Genomic DNA, 10,661 nt, shown 5'->3' with positions numbered 1-10,661 from the left:
GCCAAAAACCCAGCTAATTACCGAGTTACTCTGTAAAGAGCAGAATGTCACAATGACATTCTGTACAATCTGCAAGTTTACCTAAAAACTGAAATTCATCATGTATGGATTCCATATTTTGCTTTATTCTTCTACCACAGTAAACACACTTTCTGTTTTAAATTTCTGTGTGACTACCGTGATTCTGTGCTTCAGTTTTCCTTTTTCTTATTGCAATATGCTAAACTAGACAATCCTTTTGATTGCTTGTTTCAGCGTTCATCTATCAACAACCCCCCATCCCATTTTTTTTGTGGTTGATTAATTTGACCTTTATTTAACCAGGTAATATCCCATTGAGACTTAAAGTATCTCCAATGGAGAGCAGGCCAAGACAAGCAGCACCCTTCAACAGATTTCAGATGTACTGCGTTAACTACTTTTTCCGAGGCTAAATTCAACACATACATTCCTTTTAGAGGTGTCCCTACTGTTTGGTGTTTATTGGTGTAAGTTTATGAATGACAAGCAGAATGTGTTTGGAAGATTGTGCATGCTCAGCAAATTCTTCCAGTATGAGAAACAAGTTAAATATTTCTGGCAAGGAAAAAATAAGTTTAATGAAGCAGGAAGTTGGTGTCAGTAGTTACTAATCCTTTCTACAATCTCCATATATAATATATAATACCTCTTTTGGATTTTACTTATGCACAACTATTGACTAATATGCACACATTTCCGTCTTTACATACACGTTGTTTTTGACAGCGTTCTTACCCCATACCTGTTTGATCAGTTTCAGCCAGGCTTCTGAGCTCATCATAGTACTGAAACAGCTCTGCTGAAAGTCACTAATGATATTCTCATGGCCTCAGATAATGGACTTGTGTCTGTACTGGTTCTGTTAGATGTCAGTGCTGCATTTGATACAGTCGACCATAATATTCTCTTAAAAAGGCTGGAATATGCTGTAGGGATCAGGGGAACAGAGCTCGGCTGGTTTAAATTGTATCTGTCCGACAGATTCCAGTTTGTTCATGTAAATGATAAATCCTCTTTAAACTCAAGGGTTAATTGTGGAGTACCACAGGGTTCAGTACTTGGGCCAATTCTCTTTACTATATATATGCTTCCAATAGGTCAAATTATCAGGCAGCATAGGATAAAGTTTCACTGTTACGCTGATGATACTCAGCTTTACTTATCCATAAATCCTGATGAGCCCAACCAGTTAGATAGACTACAAGCATGTCTTGAAGATATAAAAACTTGGATGGCTTTAAATTTTTTGCTTCTAAATTCAGACAAGACAGAAGTTGTCATCTTTGGGCCGGAGTCTTTAAAAAAGAAATTGCTTAGTCAATCACTTAACCTGGATGGCATTAAATTGATTTCTGGTAATAAAGTAAAAAACCTTGGTGTTATTTTTGACCGGGACATGTCATTTAAATCCCATATTAAACAAGTTTCTAGGATTTCCTTCTTTCATCTCCAGAACATTGCCAAAATTAGAAATATCCTGTCCAGGAGTGACGCTGAAAAACGAGTCCATGCATTTGTTACTTCAAGGCTGGACTATTGTAATTCTTTACTATCAGGATGTCCACAAAATGTAGTTGAAAGCTTTCAGCTGATTCAAAATGCTGCAGCAAGAGTTCTATTGTAAATTAAAAAGAGAGATCATATTTCTCCTATTTTAGCTTCCCTTCATTGGCTCCCTGTTAAATCCAGAATAGAATTTAAAATTATCTTCCTCACATATAAAGCCCTTAATGATCTCCATCATACATCAGAGATCTGATTGGTCCATATGTTCCTAACAGAGCACTTCGTTCTCAGACTGCAGGTTTACTGGTGGTTCCTAGAGTCTCTAGAAGTAGAATGGGAGGCAGATCCTTTAGTTATCAGGCTCCTCTCCTGTGGAACCAGCTCCTGGTTTTAGTCCGTGAGGCAGACACCCTGCCTACTTTTAAGGCTAGGCTTAAAACTTTGCATTTTGATAAAGCTTATAGTTAGAGTGGCTTAGTTTATCAGGGAGGGAGCCTTCCTCCCTCCCTGTTGGCTGGAGTAAGGGGGAGTCAGGTTTAGCCTAAACCGGCTCAGTTATGGTTGAGGTGTAAACACACCCTCCATTTCTGCTACTTGTATGACCCCTTCTCTTTTCCAATGGTTAGAATCAGTCTGACAGAGGGAGATATCCCGATCCTTTTGCCTTTTAGTATAACAATGACCATTAGTGGGACCCTTTGTGGGGTGCCTTGAGACGACATTGTTGTAAATAAGTGGCGTTTAACTAAATAACCTGAACTGAAACTATCTGTGTAGTTATGCTGCTATAGGCTATAGACTTAGGCTGCTGGAGGACATAATGACCACTTTCACCCTCTTTGCTACATTCTCACAGTACTCTCCAATTTTGCATTATTTACTGTTATTTCAGCTTTTAACCTTTTTCTCTATTTTCTCTTCCTAGAAGCTACACCTAGCCTGGCTCTCTGTCTACCTGTGACACCTTTTCTGGAGAGGGGAATCGTCCAAGCTTCTGCTGGCAACAACTTAATGCTCACCCTCTACCGATGATCCACATAGCCCTGTCTTTTAGTGTTTAACCCTTTCTCTCTCCTAGACTTGGCGATTGACTGAGCTTAACTGTAACTAACTGTATGTGCTCTCTTTCAGGGTCTAACCTTGAAAACTGGCTCAGAGTTTATCTGTTCTTTCTTTCTAGGTGAAACGACTAAAGGAGCTACATCCATTAACATTTACTTTTCCTTCCCATAGAAAGTACTCCTGGATCAGTGCCTCTTTGTTCTCTTTGTGTCTCTGCTCTGTTCTCTCAAACCCCCAGTCGGTCATGGCAGATGGCCACTCACACTGAGCCTGATTCTGCTGGAAGTTTCTTCCTGTTAAAGAGAGTTTTTTCCTCTCCACTGTCGCTACATGCATGCTCAGTATGAGGGATTGCTGCAAAGTCAATGCCAGTGACTCTCCACTGTCTCTACATGCTCATCCGGGAGGAGTGAATGCTGCAAGTCACTGACTGGATGCAATCTGCTGAGTTTCCTTAGACAGAAAACTTTTTATCCAATTTGAATAAATAACTAACTCTGACTGCACTGTTCAATGGTTAGGAGTAATTGGAATGTATGTACCTGACTGTTGTGAAGTGCCTTGAGACAACATGTGTTGTGAATTGGTGCTATATAAATAAAACTGAATTGAATTGTTAAGTACACCATTATTAAACATATTGATTAGGATAAATTAAATACATAAATTAACCTCATTTTCAACCGAATTATTTCATGGAAAAGTTACTAAAGCCAAAAGGTATTTCAGTTTGTGGCCTCTAACAAGAATTAAACATCTATGGCACCTTGATTGCACATTAATCATCATCAATGAACGTTAATTGGTATTGTGGAACATCCCAAAGCCATGAGCCAGTGGTGGAAAAATCATTTTTTTCCGACTCCTGTGGATGTGTCAGGTGGCATTATTCACAATACTGAGTGTCAACAGCGCCAAAGGCTTACAGGGGCAGTCTGTCACTTTGTCCCAGTTTCACTCCCTGTCCTCACCACAACCTCTCCTCCTGTTGAATCTCACACTCTCAGAGGTGCCAAATGCTCAAGATGACACGCTTCAGCACCTACAGTGAACCTCAGTTTTTTCACTTTCTTTCAGATGGATTGGTAAACATTTTTGCTGCTATTGAATATCTGCGTTGCCACAAAAGCAGAAATATATTAAGGTACAAAATCAGTTAAGAATGACAGAGGCAGAGGGATTCCAGCTTGGCTAAATCTCAGCTAAAATCAAAGTTTCCTTCATAATCAGTTCAGTCACAAATGGAGCCCGAAGCCCGGTGGCACTAAATCATGCAACATCGAATGCACACTTTAATAAAATGTGTGTGCACAGTGTGTGTTGAATGGATGGTGCCAGGCTGGATCGGCGCAGGACGGAGTGACACCGGTGGCGAGCTAATGACACGAGCCTCAAGCTGTTCCCGCACCTGCCATATCTCTGCCTCATTCGCCTGACATTAACATTGAGAAACAAGGGGGCCATCTCAAACCACACACAGATACACAAAGCTGGTCATGCAAGTACTGCATACACAAACACAATTATGGAAGCACACATCCAAAAACTCTCGATTGCTCACGCACAAAACAAGCAAACAGGCCATTATCCTTGAGTGCCCAATTAGGCAGTAAATGAGAGAGCTTACTTGTTGATGGGAGAGAGCACTCATGACAGGATGACATGATGTGGCAAACTATAAATTGTTAAGGTAATCACACAAAGGTTTTCTTAAAGCTAATTTTGTTAAATTTTGAATTAACGTTTAGTCAGTCAGTCAGTCAGTCTGACTGACTGACTGAATTAACGTTTACTGTTCATTTTTTACAAAACTCAAATGACTCATTTAGGTCCACAAATTAGTCAAAATTTCCATAATATTCCCAGTCAATGCTCTCAATATACTAAGCTGGGAATCAACATTTTTCACTTCTGAATGGGAAAAACATTTAATAACACCAAGAAGATGTCAGATTTTCTAGATAGGATGTAAGTCAAGACAGTAGAGGTAGGACATTTATTAGTTCATTTTGCTTTTGTGTTAGGTGTATCGTGTTAGGATTTTGACATTCTGGTACTCACAATGCACTGTCCCTTCAAGGAATAAATTACCTTAACAGCTCTTCGTCTGCAAAAAGCGGAAGAATTGTTAATATAGACCAGGTGTTTTGAAACAGGGAGATATCTAAGACCTGCAGGCAGTGCACCGAGGACAAGGCATAGGAAATGATCAAATTAGGTAAAAGATGTGTTTGTAATTCCTAACTGTGTGGAGCAACATGGTAAAAGAAGGGGGAAAAACGAGGATTTAAATGACTTTGAAAGTGGCATGGCTTTTGGTGCTATATTGACTAATCTGACTATTTCACTGCTAATCTACTGTGATTTTTCACACAGAACCATCTCTCAGGTTTATGAAGTATGGCCCAAAAAAGGGAAAATATCCAAAGAAGTATGGTATGTGGAATACTATTTTGATCGCACAACACATCAGACCATGAAGCAGATGGGCTAGATTAGCAGAGGTCCACACCAGGTGCCACTCCTGCCACCTAAGAACAAGAAACTGAGGCTAGAAATCCCACAGCCTCACCAAAATTGAACAATATCAGATTAGTAAATGTTGCCTGGTCCAAAGTCTTTCAATTTCAGCTGCAATATTCAGATGAGGGGCATAACACAAAAGCTGGGCTGTGGTGGTTGTGTAATGTTGATGGGAATATTTTTTGGCTTACTTTGGGTCTGACTGCTTATAATGCCCATCTGACCTTTGGAATGTGGCAACCAAAAGGAGATTTACAGCTGACAAATCTGCAGTAACTGCCGGATGATGTTAATTTGTACCAAAACCTCTGAGGAATGATGCCTTATTTAATCTATCTTTGCCATGAAGAGTAAAGACATTTCTCAAGGCGGGTTCAACCTGATCCTAGCCAGGTGTACCTAATGAAGTGGCTGGTGAGTGCATGTCAGTGTATTTGTTTGCCTGGGTGTAAACGTGAAGATTAAAGCACAAATTAAACATTCAGTTTAGTCACATCTGAAGTGTGTTTCACTTGTGATGCACCCCCATTACATTCATTGAGTGTGCACTGGGAAACACTGTGTACAATCTGGTGTGCTACAGGTTTGAGCAAAGTATGTTACTACTTTCATGACATTAGAATTTTTAAAATCAGATAATAAATTAAACTTCCCATGGCATGCAAGCTAATATAAGCAATCGGCATGCTTAGGTGAGTGAATCTTCTTCAGAGCAGATGGAGCTTAGTCTAGCATGACATTAATACCATTATCCAGTCATTACTTAGGTAGATGTCATATCAATGGCACATATTATGTAGTGTTAATGGGGTCTATAAGTTTTTAAAACTTTTCCATACAATTGTTTTGACATTTATGTCAGATCAGTGGAAAGCTGATTCTAGGATCCTACTTACGTTTAATTCTATCCATCCTATCCTATCCATTTTCTATATTATCTGGGATTTCAACAATGCAAATATATTTCAGATAACTGAATTAACTGTTTTATCTTGGCAGCATGTTATGCAGTTTAGCTAAAATACGATATGTTTATCTTTCTTACAGAGTTTACAGTATGTATGTGCATGGAAAACAACTGACATCCTAGGATCCACAATTTGAAATGTGTGACTTCACTGTAGCAAACTCTGGTGAGTCTGTGGTATACAGAGGGAGTCTTTTTTACAAGTCTGCAAGGAATTTTAATTTCTTGTTCCACATTCGACTTAAGTGTCCTTAAGTGAATAGTTTGATGCTCTCCAAATGTCCTGTTCAGCAAGCAGGTTTTTTTTTTTTTTTTTTCAAAAGGAGGCGTGATTGCTTTTTTCTTTAAAATAGCTTAAAAACAAAGTTTTTATTTATGCATGGAAAAAAGAAAAAGCTTAGTGCTATGCTCTAAATAGTACACACATTGACATCTTAGATTATGCTAGATCCAAACTTCCTTGCAGAACCGTCTACATTCCATCTGAACATATAAGTTGTATGTAAGGCTGTATTGTTGCTTTCTTTGGTGTACTAACACATTTCACTGTCCTCAGGCAGTGTATGAGTGAACTGAGGTGTTTTACTGCAGTTTATGGGAGACAGAAGCACTGAGTACCATCATACATCTGCTGCTGTCCTGCATAAGTGGTGTTAAATCTTTTCCATGAGAAAATCTTTGCCATCGTAGCAGGGAGATAGGCCAAGCCAAGCCAGAGGTTTATGAGGACAAAGTTACATAACACCATTTCTTTACTCTCTCTCAGACCCATTTTTCTCTGTTGCTTTTAGTCTGTTTCCTCTTCATGGTTTAGGCAGCTTTTCTGCATTTTACTTTCTCATGAGACCACATAAAATCTGTGCTTTACCCCCTCCTTTTTTTGTCCTCAAGTCACTTGTCTGCTTATGCAGTTTTGCTGAACCCCGAGACATAACAAGAGGTTGCAACACACAGATACAGACATTCCTCCACAATCATACTGCAGCAAACAGTTTGTAGTCCAACGCCAAGTAGGCAGTCAGTATGTTTTGCAGGACTCAACACCACATTATATAACAGGAGGTGAATCATTCATTCAGTCCTTCAGTCCTACCACATGTATTTTTAATTTACACCGTAAGCTTCTTCTTATAGTCATATGTCCCGGTATATCCATCTGACCCCAACTAGGCTGATAAATAACCACTGCATGGTGGCATTTAACTGGCAGATAGAGGACAGAAAAATTGGAGTCTATCTTAAAAAGGGTTTTGTCAAGTTTGTTGTATTGCTTTAAAATTGCTAACACCACAAATACAGTCACCTGTCAAGTTAACAGTTTGGATACAGGTTATAACTATTGCTGTCTGATTGCTGGAATCCAATATTCACCTTTGTTGTAACCTTGTCATGTTGCTGCAGGGAGTTGGTAGCACTGTTGCTTTGCAGCAAGAAGGTCTTGGGTTCAATTCCCGGCCGGGGGTCTTTCTGCATGGAGTTTGCATGTTCTCCCCGTGCATGCGAGGGTTCCTCCCACAGTCCAAAAACATGACTGTTAGGTTAATTGGTCTCTCTAAATTGCCTTAGGTGTGTAAATGAGTGTGTGTGTTGCCCTGCAATGGACTGGCAACCTGTCCAGGGTGTACCCCGCCTCCCGCCCATAGACTGCTGGAGATAGGCACCAGCTTCCACGCTACCTACTATGGAAGAAGCGGGTATTGAAAATGACTGACTGACATTAGAGATGGGACGATTATGATCCAGTATCTGTGTCAAGCCCAGTTATGATGTCATTCTTGGATTGAACATCAAACTGAGGCTACTGATCTAGAACCAGTGGCTCTGTGCTGCTTGCAACGATGCATACATTGGAACTTCTAAATACAAAGACCTAATTTGTTCAAACAGGCAACTTATATCTTAAAATTTTGCATTTAAAAAAATCTCATACTCGTACTTGTACTCGTCGTCTTCCGCTTTATCCGGGACTGGGCCGCGGGGGCAGTAGACTCAGCAGAGAAATCCAGACGTCCTTCTTCCCAGATACCTCCTCCAGTTCCTCCGGGGGAAGCCCAAGGCGTTCCCAGGCCAGCCGAGAGACATAGGCCCTCCAGCATGTCCTGGGCCGTGTCCTGGGCCTCCTCCCGGTGGGACGTGCCTGGAACACCTCCCGAGGAAGGCATCCAGGAGGCATCCGATATAGATGTCCGAGTCACCTCAACTGGATTCTCTCGATGTGGAGGAGCAGCGGCTCTACTCCAAGCCCCTCCCAGATGGCCGAGCTCCTTACCCTATCTCTAAGGGAGTGCCCGGCAACCCTACGGAAGAAGGTCATTTCAACCGTTTGTATCCGGGATCTCGTTCTTTTGGTCATAGGTGAGGGTAGGAACATAGACCGACCAGTAAATCGAGAGCTTCGCTTTTCGACTCAGCTCTCTCTTCACCACAATGGACCGGCGCAGTGCCCCCATTACTGCGGCAGCCGCACAGGTCCGACTTAGTGCAATGCGGACCAAACTCCTGCTCTGCCTGTACAGAGACCGGATGACCGGATGGCTCCTAATAAAGGGCCCCCGATTCCTGGAGCGTGTCAACCATGACAGCCCTACAACATCCAGAGACTTGAGGTACTAAGGGCGGATCTCATCTACCCCTGAAGCCCTGCCACCACGGAGCTTTTTAACCACCTCGGTGACTTCAGCCTGGGTGATGAAAAAGTCTAACCCCGAGTCCCCAGCCTCTGTTTCCACCAGGGAATGCATGATGGCAGGATTGAGGAGATCCTCGAAGTACTCCTTCCACCACCCAATAATGTCCCCAGTCGAGGTCAGCAGCCTCCCGCCTCCACTGTAAACAGTGTTGGCGAAGCACTGTTTCCCCCTCGGTAGTCCTTCTCCATGGCCTCACCGAACTCTTCCGAGACCCAGGTTTTTGCCTCTGCCACAGCTCGGGATGCGGCGCGTTTGGCCTCACGGTACTCGTCAGGTGCCTCAGGAGTCCCACAAGCCAACCACAGCCGATAGGACTCCTTCTTCATCTTGACAGCGTCCCTTACTGCCGGTGTACACCACCGGGTTCGGGGATTGCCGACGCAACAGGAACCGCAGACCTTAGGGCCACAGCTACAGGCAGCAGCATTGACAATAGATGTGGAGAACATGGTCCACTTGGACTCTATGTCTCCAACATCTCCTGGAATCTGGTCAAAGCTCTCCTGGAGGTGGGAGTCGAATACATCCCTGGCCGAGGGCTCTGCCAGATGTTCCCCTCAGACCCAAGTCTGTCCGGTTTTCTCCTCTTCCAGCAGATCCAACTCACCACCAGGTGGTGATGAGTGGATAGCTCAGCCCTTCTCTTCACCCAAGTGTCCAAAACATGCGGCCGAAGGTCTGACGATACGACAACCAAGTCGATTATCGACCTCCTGCCTAGGGTGTCCTGGTGCCAAGTGCACTGATGGACACCCTTTTGCTTGAACATGGTGTTCATTATGGACAATCCGTGACTAGCACAGAAGTCCAATGACGAAACACGACTCGGATTCAGATCGGGGAGGCTATTCCTCCTGATCACTTCTCTCCAGGTGTCACTGTCGTTTCCCACGTGGGCGTTGAAGTCCCCCAGCAGAATAATGGAGTCCCCTGGAGGGGCACTATCCAACACCCCTGACAGGGATGCCAAGAAGAGTGGGTACTCCGCACTACCACCCGGCCAGTAGGCCGAAACGACAGTAAGAGACCTGTACCCAACCCGAAGGCACAGGGATGCGACCCTCTCATTCACTTGGGTAAACCCCAACATGAGACGGCTGAGCTGGGGCTGCAACTAGCAAACCCACCCCAGCCTGCCGCCTCTCCCCATGGGCCACTCCAGAGTAAAAGAGAGTCTCGCTCCTCTCGAGGAGATGGGTTCCAGAGCCCATGCTGTGCTTGGAGTTGAGCCTGACGATTTCTAGTCGACATTTCTCGACCTCCCGCACAAGCTCAGGCTCCTTCCCCCCTAGTGAGGTGACATTCCACGTCCCTAGAGCCAGCCTAAGCATCCGGGGAACCGGCCGCCGAGGTCTCCACCTTCGTCTGCCGCCCAATCCTCTTTGCACCGGTCCCTCACGGTTCCCCCTGCAGGTGGCTGGCCCACTGGGGGATGGCCTCGCGTCTCTCCTTCGGGCTTGGCCCAGCCGGGTCCCGCGAGGAGCAACCCAGCTACCAGGCGCTCTCTGACGGATCCCGACCCAAGGACTGGCTCCAGGGTGGGACTCCGGCTCCGTCATACCCGGGCGATGTCACATGCCTCGATCGTATAGTCCTCATGAGAGTGTCTTAAAAAATCTTAAACCATTAAAAATGAAGAATATAAAAATGATAACTAAAAAATCCACACCCCTTTCAGTCACATTCAGCTTATAACAGGTATCAATTTGTGTAAATATGGGGAAATATTACCAAAACAATTAACAAGGATAGTTAAACCATTTATGTGGTTCAACCACCCATTTGAGCAGTTGAGCAGTGTCCATTCACATTTTCCATTTCAATACTTCATACTCCACCAGGCCTAAATGTGGACATCATTTCCACATTTGAACATTCTGAAAATTTGAGTG

This window comes from Girardinichthys multiradiatus, chromosome 6 (assembly GCF_021462225.1).
Source record: "Girardinichthys multiradiatus isolate DD_20200921_A chromosome 6, DD_fGirMul_XY1, whole genome shotgun sequence".
Classification (NCBI taxonomy): domain Eukaryota; kingdom Metazoa; phylum Chordata; class Actinopteri; order Cyprinodontiformes; family Goodeidae; genus Girardinichthys; species Girardinichthys multiradiatus.
This window is presented reverse-complemented; position numbering follows the sequence as displayed.